Source organism: Gorilla gorilla, chromosome 3 (assembly GCF_029281585.2).
Source record: "Gorilla gorilla gorilla isolate KB3781 chromosome 3, NHGRI_mGorGor1-v2.1_pri, whole genome shotgun sequence".
Taxonomy (NCBI): Eukaryota; Metazoa; Chordata; class Mammalia; order Primates; family Hominidae; genus Gorilla; species Gorilla gorilla.
In genome coordinates this window covers 194,914,409-194,931,361 of record NC_073227.2, presented here as the reverse complement: position 1 = coordinate 194,931,361, position 16,953 = coordinate 194,914,409, and the positions used below count along the sequence as shown (strand labels likewise).

Below are 16,953 nucleotides of genomic sequence, written 5' to 3'. Positions count from 1 at the left end.
ATAAAGCGTCCTTCTGGAGAGCACAGAATCATGCTCAAGTATAGCTGCAGAACTGCTGGTCACACATAACTGCAAAGAATAAGTGAATTGTGTTTAAGCTTCAGGTATATAATGAGTGTCCATGAATATGCATGTGTGTGAGCATGTATGAGTGAGCATCTATTTGAACATATGCATGAGGAGTGTGTGACTGTACTCATGCATGCATGTGTCAATGTCTGTATATGTGAATGCATACACGCATGTTTGAGCTGTACATATGTGTGAGTAAATGACAGAGCCAGCATTTGAGACCAGATCTGTCTGATCCAAAGCATGTATTCTTATGCTATATTTTCTCAAACAAAAAAAGATAATAGCAACTGATATTTCTGGCTGACTTTAAGATTTGTAGATTTCTTTTGTGTACATTGCTTCAGTTGAAGAAAGAAAATATGCACCACAGAATCTTCCATCCACAGTTCCCATAGTTTTCCCGGAAAGTGGAAGTGAAGAGGGTTGGGAATTGGAATAAGTTTTATGTGTATACCTAGGCCAAGAGGGTGAGAAGGGATGGAAAGGAACACATTACAGAGTTAATACTTTTAAGTATACCTCATCTTTACATCAAAAAGTTTCAAAGCACATTATGGGTATTTCTATCCAATATTCTCATGCATCAGTGAAGTACGCAGCATTTCACTTATATTTTAAGGGAAATACATTGACATCAAGAGGGCATATATGATTCTCCAGAACAAAGCAGCGGGTGCAGGGTGCATCATGAAAATTCGGCCTTGAGGAAAATGGCTGCTTCACTTGCCAGGAGACCCCAAGGCATCCTCTAAACAAGTCAGTAATTTGACCACTTTTGTCTAGAAATATCGTTGCACATCTGCATGCTTGACTTTTGATGCTAGCTGAGTCTCCTGTTGGTAGCTCATCTTCACCTATTACCAAGCTCCATAAATAGCTTCAAAAGATTCTCTTGGAAAGAATCAAAGTCAATTCCAGCTGAAGCTTTCCAAAGGAAACTTGAAGCAAACACTCTCGCCTCCTGGTAACTCTGACACGTTAATTTCCCTCAGCCACCTCACTTAAAGTAGTAAGTCTGGCACCACTGTGGCGGGGAGTCCTAATCAGATACCAAACCAGCGCTGGCTGTGTCAGAAATGATGTCAGATGAACGGCAGTCGCCGGACCACCGCCTCATTTGGAGCAAACACTGAAACACTTGTGTTTTAGGCTACTTTATGACTTGCTTGAAAAATGACTTTGTTCACCATGGAAGGCCACTAATGTATGAGGTGTTACCCCAGGATTTTAGCACTTCTACTATGTGCACAGCATTCTTTTTATACGCAGAGCTACACAAACAGTGGAAGTATCATTAAACTACTTATATTATCAATGCCATATATCAGGGAGAAACTACATGGCAAAAGGTGGGTTAATACTTTCCTGTATATAAAATCCAGTAAGAAACCATTTTGCCAAAGGTAGAGGGAGAAAATGTATTCATTTTATACCATATGGTTTGGCTTATATCGGATTTACACATTTGGAGTTTCTCACTTATTTTTAATGGTGGTCTTTCACCTCAGGTACACGAATGTGGTTTTCACTTCTCTTCTTTGGGGACTGTGCCTGTCAGTGGCTTTATTGAACGGGGTCCTGGGAATTTGCTGGTCCGTCAGTTGGTGGATCCTCATTGTCTCCTATCTCCTGCCAATAAGCCTCTTTCCTCTGAGGAGCAGCCAGGAGCACTGCAATTTATCCTGTGACTAGGGCTGGGGGAGAGTGGCCTTTTTTCCTGACACTACTCTTGTTCTCACAATCAGTCACTGAGAACAGCACTCCTCCTTTCCAAACTCTTTTTCTCCCCTGCACAGCTACTGGAAAATCAGGCTCAAGCCTGATCTCCTTCTGGAAATTATTTGGTAATAAGAAACAGGCCCAAGGCAGTGTTGTGAGGTGAGGCTGTGACCTTTCACCTTTAGAGACTTGGGTTCCAAGCCCATCCAGAGGTTGGTGGTCTCTGCCTAGTGCATAGCAGGTACCTTTTGATGCCACAGAACTGAATGACATTTGGGAGCAATATTACCTTGACCTCAAGAAGGCACAGGATTATGGGGAACGACTCATCATTTTCCTGCATCACCATGGTTTCAGATCTGTTGACTTTCTATTTTGACTTCAGTGACATCCACTTTTGTAGATAATAATTTGTAGAGGACCAGGTGCTGGTGGGGATAGTAGATCAACTTTTCTGTATGGGCCATGGTACTCTTGGATGCATGGTTTTCATTTAGAATATTTTTACATATTAAAATTAATTCATCCAGATTCTAATTCATACTTCATTGTAATTAGTCCAGATTCTAATTCATACTTTCTAATACGAATGTCATTCCTTTGATTCAGGCTTCCAAATCCTTATTTTGTCATTCTTTCAAATTAAAGCTCAGAAACTTGAACTGATACAAAATACAGTTGCTATAGTGATACTATGATATATATTTTTCCACTTTATTTACCTTCAAGGAAACCTACAATATCAATTTTATTTATCACAGACCTAGATATATGTTGCTTGGTTTACTTTAGAAAGGAGTTCTTTCCATTATAGTAACTGAGAATGGCTTTATCGTATTACCACAGTTCCAAAATTAAACTCCAGACAATTGGAATACAAAGCCCCAGGTCTTTCTGACCCCTCAGGGTACCAGATCACAGAAGCTAATTATATATCTAACTCACTTTGAGTGGCTCTGAGACTAGTGGGAGCCACATTGCTTGGGTTGAAATCACATCCCTGCTCCTATTTGTTTGTGTGATGCGGAGCCTGTTACTTCACCTCTAGGCATCGCAATTTTCTTATCTATAAAACGAGACTGATAACAGTATCCTTGTCACAGGGCTATTGTGGAGTGATCTATGCAAAGTGCTTAGGACTGTGTCTGTCACACAGAATAAGTGTTGTGCGTGATAAGGGTTTGTTATTATTTCATAAGAGAAAAGTAACAACAAACTTCCTCTAATTTGAAAAGTAGAAGGCCACAAGACACTCTATTTGATAATGAAAAGTTCTGCACATAAAATGTAAAAAGGAAAGACTTATATGAATCTTTTTCAAAGGACAATGAGGTGGGAGCATGCACAGTTAGGCCAATTTCAGGACTACTGGCTTTCATGGACCTGACAGTACCCTAAAGCCAAAATTAAATGTAGAGAAGACCATAGACCACTGCCTCTTCTCCTTTCTAAATGAGGTCTCACCCATTGATATCTTGTAATGCTGAGTGTGCTCATTTTCATTCTAAAATAGTAGTTCACAAATTCCCAAGGGCTCAAATAGCACAAATTCTAGAAATGTACCTTTTGAGGCTCAAGTCATCAAAATAAGTAAGGCAGCAACAACAACAACAACAAAAAGACAGAGTTATGTGGAGACGTATGCACCTTGGACAGTGAATAGAACTTAGGAATTTCAGAAGATTCTAATTGTAGAGAAGTTTCCAGAGCTTTTGATTAGGGGATTGCACTGTTTTGAAAGACATCTAGAACGAACAGAAATCTTTGCATGCTAGGCCCAGGGATTTTCTGAAGACAACTGAGCTGAGAAATTCCTTCTTTGGTACAAAAGCCTTATCTCTCTGATCCTAACCACAGCATAGAACCACAAAGAAGTTCAGGCAGTAGATGAAATGGAGTCTTTCCTCTGTGTCCCTCTGCTTTCTGCACCCTCTGGGGCCTTTTCCAAGAGAATGAAGAACACACACGTAGCAGCAAAGGAATGGGAGCTGTGCCCCATATGTTGCATTTCAGATTGTAGGCAATAAATCTGGATTTCAAATTGTTTTTATACAAATGGATTTGATTTATCCAAATTTTAGCTAAAAAGTTACTTCAAACTTACACCTGGGAGCTGAGCACATTATAGAAACACTAGTGTAAGAAGAGCATATTCACAAATGATTTTTATAATTAAAAATGAGAAAAAATAATTATATAATTAAAAACATCATTCCTTAAACTATATTGCACTTACATTTTGAGATTGATGGATGAACACTGGTGTACATGGTTCCTGTTTCAGAAAACTGAAGTATTATTTTTTAAATAAAATTTGTAAAGACATAAGATGAAAACACTTGTGCATGCTATCCACACATTATGTAAAAATTTCAAGTTATTACAGAGGTAACAGATTGGCTTGCTACACCTTGAAATTTCTATTTGAAGGTTCTACAATGTCCAGCATTTTCAAACACTTTGGGAAATTTGAAAAAAAAAAAGAGAGAATGATACTATGTGCCATGTTTATGCCCATGACTCAAGGGCAATATTTCTTAGAAAAATCAAATTTTGGTGGTCAGATTTCCCACTAATAAGAACCGGGGTTTCTTAGAGAAATGGCTGATAGTAGGTCAAGGAAATATATAAGATGAGGCTGGAAGAAACGAAAAATCTATTAAAAAGAAATTCAATCATGTCAAAGGGACATGGGAGACAACTTGAAGAGGATTCCACCGGCCTAAGATGGGAGAGTTTTAGTATAAAAACAAAACTGCAATCGATTAAAACACATCACATATATAAAACTCTATGCATTCATTATGATAATTTTAAAACTCAAAACAAAAGACACTTTCAGCATCTTTGGGATTGGGGTTACTAGTACCATAACACATTATCTTGAGCATCAATAAATAAAGAAAAACAGTTGTGACTGTCTCAGATGATCTGTATTTCAGAGTAACTAAATAATTCATAAGGTAAAATTCTTATTATAGAAAATTTCAGAAATAACAGAATTAGGGAATCATTATTCTGTGAACTCCAGTAAAATAATGGCTATGTGTAGCCATAGTCAATATATGCTAAAAAAATAATTAAGTGAAAGTGTGATGGGGATCATTATAATAGAGAATTGGGCTGACCTCATCTGACCCCACTGATCAATCTTAGCAATACTAAGAACACCAAGTACTCAACACCATGTTTGAATAAGTGAAGCTGAATGTAATCAAGCTTCTTGATCTAAGTACCAGTTTATAAGAAAAACCCCAAAACCAAAACCAATAGGAAGCAACTGGCCATACCCAGAACACATGGAATTCTAATCTCTTTATCAAAACAATGATGCAAAGCCAGTAGGGTGAAGAAGGACTATTACAAAATAAAATAAACTTAATTGACTAACAACAAAGCACAGTGTATTGATCTTATATGAGTCCTTATTGGAACAAACTAGCTGTAGAAAGACATTTTTAAGACAATCAGGGTAGTTTGAATATAGATTGGAAATATGAATATAGATTATACTTAGCAACTGTTGGTTTTGTTGGCATGGGAGCATGGTGGTTAATAGAAAAAAGTTCGCAGCATTTAGAGTGTATGCTGAAAATATTTACAGGTGAAATGACACGTCTGGAATTTTTTTAATACTCCTGAAAAAATGTTGTTGGGAGGTGTCTAAGGATAAAATGGGATCACCACTGAAACTCAGTAAGGGGTAGAGAAGTACATTGTAGGATTGTCTGTATCATTGTTTACACTTGAATTTTTTAAAAATTGGTAGATAGGGTCACAGTGATGACCTCGAATGTCTTCATTCTGCGTCTCAGAATACATTTCACACATCTGGATACCCATAATATTAAAAAGCATGCAAAATGGACCCATGAGTTTTCTAGAAAGATTTCCAGGTTATTTTTTTACAGCCACAGTGAAACACAATATTGGGTCATTATTAACTATTCTTGAGGTTTTATGCTTTTTTGGTACCAATTTATTAGGCAATCGTATGACTTAAGCTATACATATTTTAGGTATTTTATCACTAATATCTTTGGCAACAAATGAACACATATTCTGAACAGTTTCCTTTAAAAATAAAGTTGATGGAAAGAGCATTAAGCTCTTGGTGAGGCACTCTGGAGCAGCATATAAATCCATAATAACAAATTTCAAAATCTCTCTCCAAACTTTGGGGTCAGAAGCAGTGACATCCTTAGACAAAACTCAGGAGTGAGGCAGTAAGAACACAACCTCTCACTTCAGATTCACAGCTATGGGAGGAAGAATTGTTTGTTACATTTTCTACTAAAACAGCAGCTTCTAGAAGCTCTGAGGTTCTCCTGGATGACAGCTGCACAAGCTTTTATCCAAGGAAGGGCTATCTCCAAGTACTAAACCCATTCTCAGAAAGACACAGTCTGTTAGTGAAACAGTCACAAGCTTGTCAACAGCAGTGACGTCTGGTGTCGGCACGTGGTACAATACTGATATCATTCATCATTTTGACACTTGTATTAGGATATATCTTTACTTGGCTGATTTATAACTCAAATCCTAAAAGTGAACAAATGTTTCACTGCAATTTCCTGGAGCTTAGTAGTATACACCTGAGACGAACTAAATATATCTCTATCTCACACAAACACAAAGAGAGAGGTAATATCATATAGTCCATTTAACATTATTTTCTATAAAGTCATAGACTCCATTTAGAATCTTGATTATTTGAATTCAGGAATTATACTATCATTATCCAGCTTTAGTTTATCCAAACAGCTAAAACACAAATCCTGCTTTGTTGTGAAGCACCAAAGCTATTCAAGAATAAGTGGAAACAAATGCATCTTTCACTTTATGCTGGGCTAGCTAACTCTCTTAAAAATATATAGGGTAATTTTTAACCTCCAGTTCACCCTGTGCCTTCGATAGCCTTTAATTTGGGCATACACTGTCAGACAGTGTGCGTTTTTTAAGAGTAGAGAAAGTCTCTGTGTCTGTGATGGGTCACTTTTTCTTTGTAATGTATGAGCTGAACCACCTGTTCAAAGTTCAAAGAGGGGTAACAAATAGAGGGAAGGACAGCTATCACCCCTATGAACCCCAAGAGAGTCAGGGGATGTCCACTGGGTACATGAACAGAGCTTGGATAACCTCTGGACTCCCATGGGGCTTTTGGCTGCTGGTGACAAACAGTTCCTGATTTCCTGCTCAGGCTGATCTCTGAGGTTCAATCCAGCTCCCATTTACCTGACACTCCCCCGACTCCCTTCCCAAGCCCAGGAGTCTGATAGTATGAAAAACCCTAACCCTCAAACCCTTGTTCTCTTTCATGTGGACCAAGGCTCAGTCTCCTGGTATTCTATATTGAAGTACTGAGTGACAGTCAAGCCAAGCCAAGTGGAGATGAGAACCTCACTATCTATGTACATTGAAGGCAAAGCTTGGGGGACAGTGAAACAATTGTTGTAATTATTACCTTAACATTTTATCCTACCATACATTTTATAAAAATAGAATACTTCCCACTCTAAAGTTTTTGTTGTCACAACTGCACCTTGTGAAGTAAATATCTGGTCCTCAGGTCCTCCAGCCATCCCAACTCAACCCGTCTTCAATCTGGGCAATCTATTGGGCTTGGCCATCCTAGATATATCCTAACCCACGAGGTTTTCAACAACCTTTCCCCCAGTTCTCTAAGAATGTACCAATCTTGCCTCCAGGAAAGTCTTATGAACAGCTGGTGAAATGCAGTACATTATTAATTTCATGAATGTGAATGTAGTAATGTAGAGCCACTAAACAAAATCAGTGACTTTGAATAAAGTTACTTTTACAGGTGTTTTTTTTAAGACACCTAACCTCAGAGGGCTATGGAGGTTAAATTTAATGCATGGAACATCATAAGTGTTGCTCAAATACAAAGTCAGCACCAAGTCTTTGCCTAATATGGGCAGAAGATACTCAGTAAATGTTTAAAAAAAAATGATACCATTTGGTTGAGCCTGTATTTGGCCATGTTCCACACAAATGAACTATTGTCTTATTGTACATAAGGCCCATATATCTTGTTTCTCAGCACAATATTTTTAAGACATGGAAAACAACTTCAAAATAATTAAGCCCCTTTCTGATAAAGCCTCTTAACAGAGTACATGCAAAAATTATAAATCATACAGTGATTTAAGATATTGATTCATTATACATACTGTTTGTATTGTTATTCATGTTATAACTAACATAAAGTTAGTCCATGCCAAATGACTTATGTGTTATTAAGTAGACGTGAATCAAGAAGACAACATTTATACCTAAGATAATGCCATGGGTAAGACATATCCTTGAATGAGGAAAAAGGAACTGTGTAACACAATTATCTAATTATACTAATACAAATGTAAGTAGATATAAAATAAATTTAAAATGAGGATGCTAATCTGAGATAACCTACTTACATAACTGCGAAAAAACACAAAAAAGTAAAAAGGAAGAAATACATTAGAAAAGGCACAGCAAGATTTAAAGAAAAGGGAAAACAAAAAACAACAACAAAAACAAAATGATGATCTTATTTCTTAAAACCATTGTTCAACCACCCATATATAAGCTCAAGAAACATATCTGATTGCTACATTTCAGTAAAGGTTGGATGTCCCTATCCTCTAATGATAGCACTATGCAGAGAATAATACTTTGTACACAGGACTTCCAGTGATGTCTCTTTTCCATGCTTAGTGCCAGGGATCACATGCCAGTGTGGTGATGAGAAAACAAGTATAAATATTTTTATGTTGTGCTTTCAGTGGTTTTTTTAAATTGTGGTTAAAAAAAAAGTGGGAACATAAATAAAGTGAAAATATTTTTATAGGGAAAATGAACTCTTTTATAGTCAATTGTACAGCAACAGGAAGCTTCAGAAGCTGAGGTTCCAGGAGCCCCAGTCCAGCTCCTGGCCTATTTTTCTCAGCTGCCCAATGTGTAGAGTGAATACACTAAGGAATTTAAGAGCTTACAAACTGATTTTTATGGAAGTCATCAAAAGTGGAGAAGGCTGATTTAAAAATCAACCATGATTTTAAACAGGGGCTGAAAACTGTGGCTTACGAGGCAAGATTGCAAGTTTGTGAAAAGTTTGAGCCAAAGAAAGTATTCTTTATGAAGGCAAGTAATTCGATTTAAAAGGAAAATTTAAATGAGGCATTAGGAACTGAACTGTGAATTCAATTAGGCTGTATATTGGACTTTCAAAAGAAGCAGTGAAAACCTCTATAGCTTTTATTGAGGCAAAGAAAGGACATGTGTTAAGGTAGATAATGACCCTGTTCAACTATGTAATTGATTTTATATATATATATATATATATATATATATATATATATATATATAAACCGTAAATATGTATTCAGTATTTTATTCAGCAAATATTTATTGATTGCTGACTGTATTCCAGGCATTAAGATACAAGATACTTCAATGAATAAAACAAAGACCTTTGCTTTCCTGAAACTTGAGATCAAATGGAGGACACACAAAAACAACGCACCTACAAATCACCATATTGTGTGTCAGGAGGTAAGAAGGGAAAAGGGGGTAGGAATGAGGGTGGGTATGATTGCAGTTCAGGGAGGGTGTGCAAGGCAGACCTTATTAAGCAGGTGACAATTTGCACAAAATGATGAAAGAGTTATGGGCAGAATGCTTTCAGGAGGAGGAGTGATGCAGACAGAAGGACCACAGTGGGATGGGATGAAGATTTTCATTGCATATGGAGGAAAGGCAAGGAAATCTGTGTGACTAGATTAGGGGGAGGGAGAGTGGGGAGAAGTAGGAGAAGTGATCTGAAAGGTTAGTTAGGGAACAGATTGTCTGGGCCTTTGGGCCTGGAGGGAACTTGGGCATTAGTTGAATTCATTATATGCTCACCTAGACACAGGACACACAGAACTGGAAAATAATCCCCACCTGTAAGAAGTTCTCTGCTAGTGGATACAAACAACTAAAATGCAATGTAGAAAATGTTGAAGGAGTGCAGTGGGTGCTATAAGACCCTGTGAGGATGATGTTTTTTCCAGTTCTGCATATGGGAGGTAGAAGATATCCACAGAGTGACACAATTTTGAAATCGAAGTAAAAATTCGGGCAGGGGAAGAAAGGAGAAGCGTTTTACAAATCCAGGAAGGAGCATGTGTACATTATTTGGTTAACAAAAATTATTTGATGCTTAGCAAGTTCTAGGAACAGTTTTAGGCTTTGGAAATATAGTAGTGATCAAAACTGATATTTTAAATCTCGTTGCTTTTCTGGACAAGGGTAAAATCAATAAAGTATAAAGGCACCAAATAATCAAGGAATTTCAGGTGCTTTAGTGTGCCTTCTGTAAAAAGTGCCTGTGGGAAAGTGACAATGGAGGAGGCCAGATGGGTAAACAGTGGCCAGTCCTAAAGGTCTAGTTTAGGAAGGTCCCAGCTTGCTAGGAAGTTTAGATTTTATCCTGAAGGAAGGTGGGTGGAGAGGAGGTCACAGAAGGATATTACTGAGGGGAAATACATAGTCAGTTTCTATGAGTTCACGTCAGATAACAAAAAGATTACACAGTTGAGAATAGAGGAGATAGACTCCCATTGTTTTCAAAAGATAGCTCCAAAGGCCTCTCCCTGGCCCCTACTTCTCTTCTTACGGTGTTTGGAAAGAAAACACTACTGGGAGAGAAGATATTAGCACATAACCTTACATATATAAGAAGCTTGGGAGTGTTTACACTGTTTATGATTCATTGCTATTCCCTTCTCCATGGGAACATTTCACTTGTGAAACACTCACATTCTTCCATTGTAAAATAAAGGCTTAAAAATAATACCCATCCATCCTTGTAAAACGACAAGCCAATTTAAACTTAGGGGGAAACAACTTGAAATAGGTTGGGGACCGAGGGCTTTCATTTACTGACTTGTGTTAGTTTACTAGATAAGGATACACTCCCTTGCTTTTATGTCAGCTAATCTCCCACTGACCCCCAGAGCTGCCCTGCAGCATCCATCACAGAAAACAGGGGCTTTTTTTTTTTTTTTTTTTGCTTTCTAATTGTATCCACTGACACTCTTTTTCTCCCTCAAGACAGATTTTTCTTCTTCATTTCTTTTTACTATCTGAAGTCAACCTATGTTGACAGAAAATTAATTTGTAGAAAGTTTTCTTTTTAGATAAGTTTGGGTAGGATGATGTATGCAATTTTCATATTAACACATTTTTAGGTATGTAATTTTTAAAAAAGATTCAAGCATCCCTGTCATTATAAGCATCACACCCAGCTTTGTGTTTCCAAAAGGGTAGCATAGTTACACGCAGGTGATGTCAAGAATTAACCATGGAATAGAGCCCACAAGCTGGTTTATAGCCTCACAGTTTACGAAGCCAGATGGGAGTGTTTTAAAGCAGCATCCATCGCTAAGCTAACCTTCTGCAAGAGGTGAAATAAAGTTCTTTTTAAAAGTCGCCAAAGAATCTGCCTCACTTAAGAAACCTGTGGCATCTGAGGTGATAACAGAACCAAGTCATTTCAGGCTGGCTGAAAACTTAGCGACAGATAAAACATAAATCAGAGCCCTTATCATTCCCTTCCCTGCTTGCCAAATGGGGAGTTAGTTTATCAGCGACCTATGGGCTCACTGCCTGCTTTCCCCCTTAGTGCTGGGCAGCAGGGTAGAGCTGGCTGGAAGCTATATGGCTGTTCTAAAACGTGTTCATGTAAACAAGCTAGGCTAAGACTTCCTTGAACTGCCAGTGAGTGAAGTGTCATCCATCTCACTAAACTGTACATTGGATAGGGGCATATCATCTATATCTCGAAAAGAAAACAAATAAAAAGAAAAAAAAGTTCCCTGGTTTAGGCTGAGACCTGTCATGTTGATAAAAGTCCTAAGAATTAAATTGCCTGGCTCAAACAATGGCTGTTCATTCAAAAGAGGATAGGGATTGAGATGGGGAAGAAGAATTTTTTTTTTTAGGACACTTGGAAATATCACTCGGGCCTTCCGAGAAAAGCGTGTAGTAGTTATTTTAATTTTTACCAGGTAGTATACTAGGTATACTAGTTGGAGTGCTTTCCTAATATTTAAAGGAACAGTTCCAATAACTTGTTGGAAAGTCCTTTAAAAATATATTATTTTTCATCTTTTTATAATAGCTTGCTTGCAGCATCAATGTGGTTTTCTAGACATGGATGTAAACCTCACAACACCATCCAACATTGATACTCTGACTAGCAAAGTAATTTATTGATACCCGGAAAGAATTAGGCATTTTCTATACAGACACCAGTATTTTTTTGTTGTTGTTTTCAAAAAACAATATCAAGATCCTGAGTGACTCACTCTGGGCTCATCATCAGTGAGGCTATAAGGCCCTCCCCTCATTTGGAAGAGTACATATGCATGTTTTCTGACATAGTGAGGGCAACTCTACTCAGAAGAAAAATACGCAACCTTTATAAAAGGCCAAATAGTTATGCGTTGGCACTGAAATCAAAGGAATACATCCAGCCAAAGGTAGAGTCAATAGCTGAAAATTAACTATTTGTCTCACTTTTAGAAGTATTTTCAGGTGAAGTTGATAGTTTAGGAAGAAGAAACAATAGATTCCTTACAGGAAAGCCTCGTTAAAATTGCTTTTCCTTGGTAATGGAGTCAGTGTAAGCCCAAATACATTCTGATAAGTGATAAACTCTACTATAAATTCCTTATGCGGCAGAAACTCAACATGCGTATGGATGTGCCTTATTTTGACTACACCTGGTTATTATACCAAGTTTTGTGTGAGTATGGCTTCCTCACTCAAGACTGGCTCATAGCCACTGAAAGCTCAGATGTTTCCATTTAAAAATTGATGTGTGGTTATAAATATAGAGAAAATACACCTGTGATCCACCAACGACCTCAGCATATAAATTAACTAGGCTTTATAAAAATGGAGGCCAGAAACCTTTGTCTAAAAAAGCCCAAAGTCTTCCACTCAAGAAGTTACCTTGGATGTAGATCAGACAAAACATCATGTGCTATAAACTAGGCTTTTAACTTGATCAGGAACTTTTATTTAGGTAGAATTTTTAGAAAGAGATTTGTGGTTCCATTTGGTTTTCTCATATTGACCTATGTAGTGACTTTTCCTTTACTTACTAATATAAAGCCATGCTCTCTGAGGAAGTTATCTTGCAAGAGATTTTAAAACATCGATATTTTTAGAGAAGTTATTGATAATTTACCAAGGCATAAAATTGTTCTAACACTAAATCTCATTGGTAAAATTTTGAAACTTTATTATACCCATGTGCAGCATTTGCTTATCAAAGTTTTGCAATATAAATGCACTGGACCAGAACTGGAGAGGCTGGGCTTTCTGCCACACTTCAGCTGCCTTCTCTACCTCAGCTGTGGAAATGCGGACATTTGGTTTTTTTTTCAATTATGAGTGAACATATATTCACTCATCAAATGTTTTTGAATGGCTACTATATCCTATAGTGGACATACACATTTAGTTATATAACATGTATGATATAGTTACATGCATACAAGGGTGTGTCATAATAAAAAGGTAATTTTTACTGTTATAAATAAAGACACTGTTTCAGCTTGTAAGGTGCTTCCATTCAATTTCCAGCTATAAGATTTTGATAAGCTTTTCAGTGCAAATTTTGTAAGAGAATGTTGAGATATCATAAAGTAATAAATTTTAAGATAATTTTATTAACACCTAAGGAGAGAAATTAAAGATGGCTCCGACTGAGGCTCAGTGTGTTTGAAAGGGCTGGTAATCTAGTCCCGTCTCATCACCAACTTTCATAGGCACTCAAAGTATCTGAATAAGTGCTGATACGGCATAGCTATCTTAAATTGTCTTCTCCAATCTTATGCTTATCTAGGACTTCAGAGGAGGCCTTGCCTTATTATCATTGCCCTCCAGGAAAAGAAGAGTCACAACCTGTATCGAGTGTTAAACAACCCTGACTCTTAAGAAATCATTTAAGTTAACCTCCAGCCTTCATGCTGCAATCTTAACCTGTCTCATATGTCCCCAGGAGATATTTATTAAATTTTGCCTTGTTGTTTTTTCCTTCAATCTGAATAATGCCAGTTCCTGACTTTCTAAAAGTAATCCTTCATTTTCTCAAGTGTACTATTGAGGTTATTATATTTATTTTCCGTTTGATATTGTAACAACACTAGCTCTTTGATTAAGAGTCTGTTTGGCTTAGAGGATCAGAATAGGTCAGAAGTGTTTCTCCTCTGGGTTACTGGATCACATCTGGTCCAGGTCAATGGTGATACCGATGTAAGTGACTCTTCTCATTGGTCTATACAAACACTGTCCAATAGAAATATGATATGAGCTATACACATAATTTTAAACGTCCTAGTAGCCACATTGAAAAGAGTGAAAAGAAACAGATGAAATTAATTTTAATAACATATTTCATTTAACTCAGTATACTCCAAAATTGGCATTTCACCATGTAATCAACAAAAAATTATTAATGAGTTTACATTCTTTTTTTAAAGTCAGTCTTTGAAATTTAGTGTGTATTTCATCTTTGCAGTGCATGTCAATTTATACTAGCCACATTTCAAGTGCTCAGTAGCCTCATGTGGCTAGTGGACTGCACCGTTCCACACGGGTCTGCAGGAAACTGTTTGAGCGAGCCTTGCTCAAACACAGACATCTTGCTCACCGAGCTTCATAGGCTCATTGGGTATGAAAACTGAAATTCATTTTTCCTGTTGGAGATGGTCATTGTTTCCAGTGTCTGTGCTATTTATTGCAAGTTTGAAGAGTGGTCATTAGAGTCAGTTTTTTAAAAAACTATTTATTACTGAGGAGATCCATGTATACAATTTACCATCTTTACCATTTTAACTGTACAGTTCATGGTAATAAATACATTTATATTCTTTTTTCTCCTTCGTCTTCTTTCCCCCTACACTTCCTGGCCTCTGGTAACTACCATTCCAGTTTTTGTCTTCTAAGATCCAATTTTTTGCTCCCACATATGAGTGGGAACATGCAATATTTGTCCCTCTGGGCTTGGCTTATTTCACTTAACATAATGGCCTCCAGTTCCATCCACGTTGCTGAAAAAGTCAATGGATGCAGCACACCAACATGGCACATGTATACATATGTAACAGACCTGCACATTGTGCACATGTACCCTAGAACTTAAAGTATAATAAATAAATAAATAAATAAATAAATAAATAAATAAATAAAATAAAATAAAATAAAATAAAATTACCTACTACTCCTTAACAAAGAGAGACCTTAAGTGTGCCTTTTGTCTATATACCCTTTACCATGGCTCTGTTTTCAGAGTCAATCAGTTAGTGGAACAATATTTCTTAGGGCTAGGCAGGGTTAAAGCATAAGGAATGAGCCATGAGTGGCAGAGTCCCGGTCCTCCGGGTGAAATTACTTCTCACAAGTTTTGTCCTGTGAGGGGCTAACAGAGATCTTTCAGACTGGCATAGTACTCCTTGAGTATTAAAATTTAAAAAACAAAGCCTTCAGTCATTTTCTTTCTGCACTATAACATTCGATTTGACAAGTTTTCTGGGAAATAAAATCTTCCTGGCAAACAAGTGAATCCAATTGTTCCTTTTTATAAATACCTTGTAAGTGACTGTGCAAAATGATGCTATTTATTTCATCTTGTCTTCAGTACCATATCATATCTGATTTCTTTCCTTCTTAAAAGTAATAGGAAAGGGGAAAATGCCAGAAAGCCAAAGAATAATAGAAATAAAAATCATGAATCTGTAAAATTTCAGGTATTCTGTGGGCAGGAGTATCCTATTTACAGACAGAAGCCCGCTAAGAATGGGCAGAATAGTCTCCTGCTTAGCCAAGTGAGGCACATTGTTCTGATCTCAGCTGAAAGTTAAGACTGAATTCTCATTAAATGTTCTACCAGCTTCTAATGAAAAAGAGTGCTCAGAACTTCCCTTGGCACACCATGCTCTTTTCCTCCATCAGCTGACTTTAATGTTCTCTTTTCTTTTAGCCCTTCAAGTTTCTGTGACCTTAATATGACATTTTAGTTGAGTGATTAATTGCGATTAAATGGCACTGCGCTGATTAAACGAAGGCCTTGTTGGCATAATAGTCAGTTACAATGCTGCAATTCAGTGTGATAAGCTTAAACATACACAATTAGAGGTAGTAATATCTAATTTGTCAAAGCTCTTGTGGCTTAATTTTCTGCCACAAAGCTTGAAAGCAATAGTGACTGGACAAAAAGCTCCAGATTTACTGCTTAAGTACCTTCCAGTAAATTGATCTTGTCCCTCATGTAATCTCATTTTGTACATTTTGGGAGACAGTGAAGCTCAGCTAGCCTGAAACCTCCTTAAAAATGGGCCTGAGGGTTCCTGATCACAAAACTTGAAAGCTAAGCGACGCGATATGAATGTCTCTTCAGAGGCAGACAACAACCAATTTGCCTGGCCAGAGCTTTCCTTTTAGGATAATTAGATAAAATGAATAAATGTCAGTAAAAGGATGAAAGATTCATGTAGGAAAATAAAAATATATACCAGATCCTGAAAACATCATACTGAGACAGGCCGCAGCTCTATCCTGTGAAAAATAAAACAGGAGCAACTGACACTTCTTTTAAACTAGCTGTTACAATCGTAATTATCTTATCCTAACAATAGTCACTTTTCCTGTCATATGTTTTAAAGACAATCTATTTGAAAAAGAGAGAGAAGACACTTTTCTAGTGCAATCTGTGAAAAAACAATTACCCTTTCATTTGGTAAATAGGAAAGGAGTAAATGTGAGCATTTTCTGCTGACTAAATATGAAAGACGCCTGTTTTAGCTAAATAAATACAGAGTATGGCTTATAGTCAGTGAATATCTCACAACCATTTATGGGATTACTAAGGGCCTATTATATATAACACATTGCCCTAGATATCAGGGAGAAAAAAATTAATAAGATGATAGTTTCTGTTCTGAAGCCCCTAGTGGAATCTATACACTTATGCCTATAGTTATTACGTTAGACAAAAAAGTATGTTCTGTGAAAGAAGCACAAAGGAAGAGATTAATATTACCTGGAACAGCATAGAAGGCATAGGGTCAGCTCAGGAGGAGAGGCAAAATTGGTAAGAGCTAC

General features: G+C 37.1%; 1 long non-coding RNA gene across 2 annotated transcripts in view; it reads left to right on the top strand.

Annotated features, from left to right (window-relative positions):
- LOC134758276 (uncharacterized) overlaps positions 1–16,953 on the top strand; it is a 70,376-nt gene that overhangs the window by 47,925 nt on the left and 5,498 nt on the right. For both annotated transcript variants that reach the window (XR_010133278.1, XR_010133279.1), the window contains one exon: positions 9,230–9,351. This is a non-coding gene — a long non-coding RNA (uncharacterized lncRNA). The remainder of the gene's footprint in view (positions 1–9,229; positions 9,352–16,953) is intronic.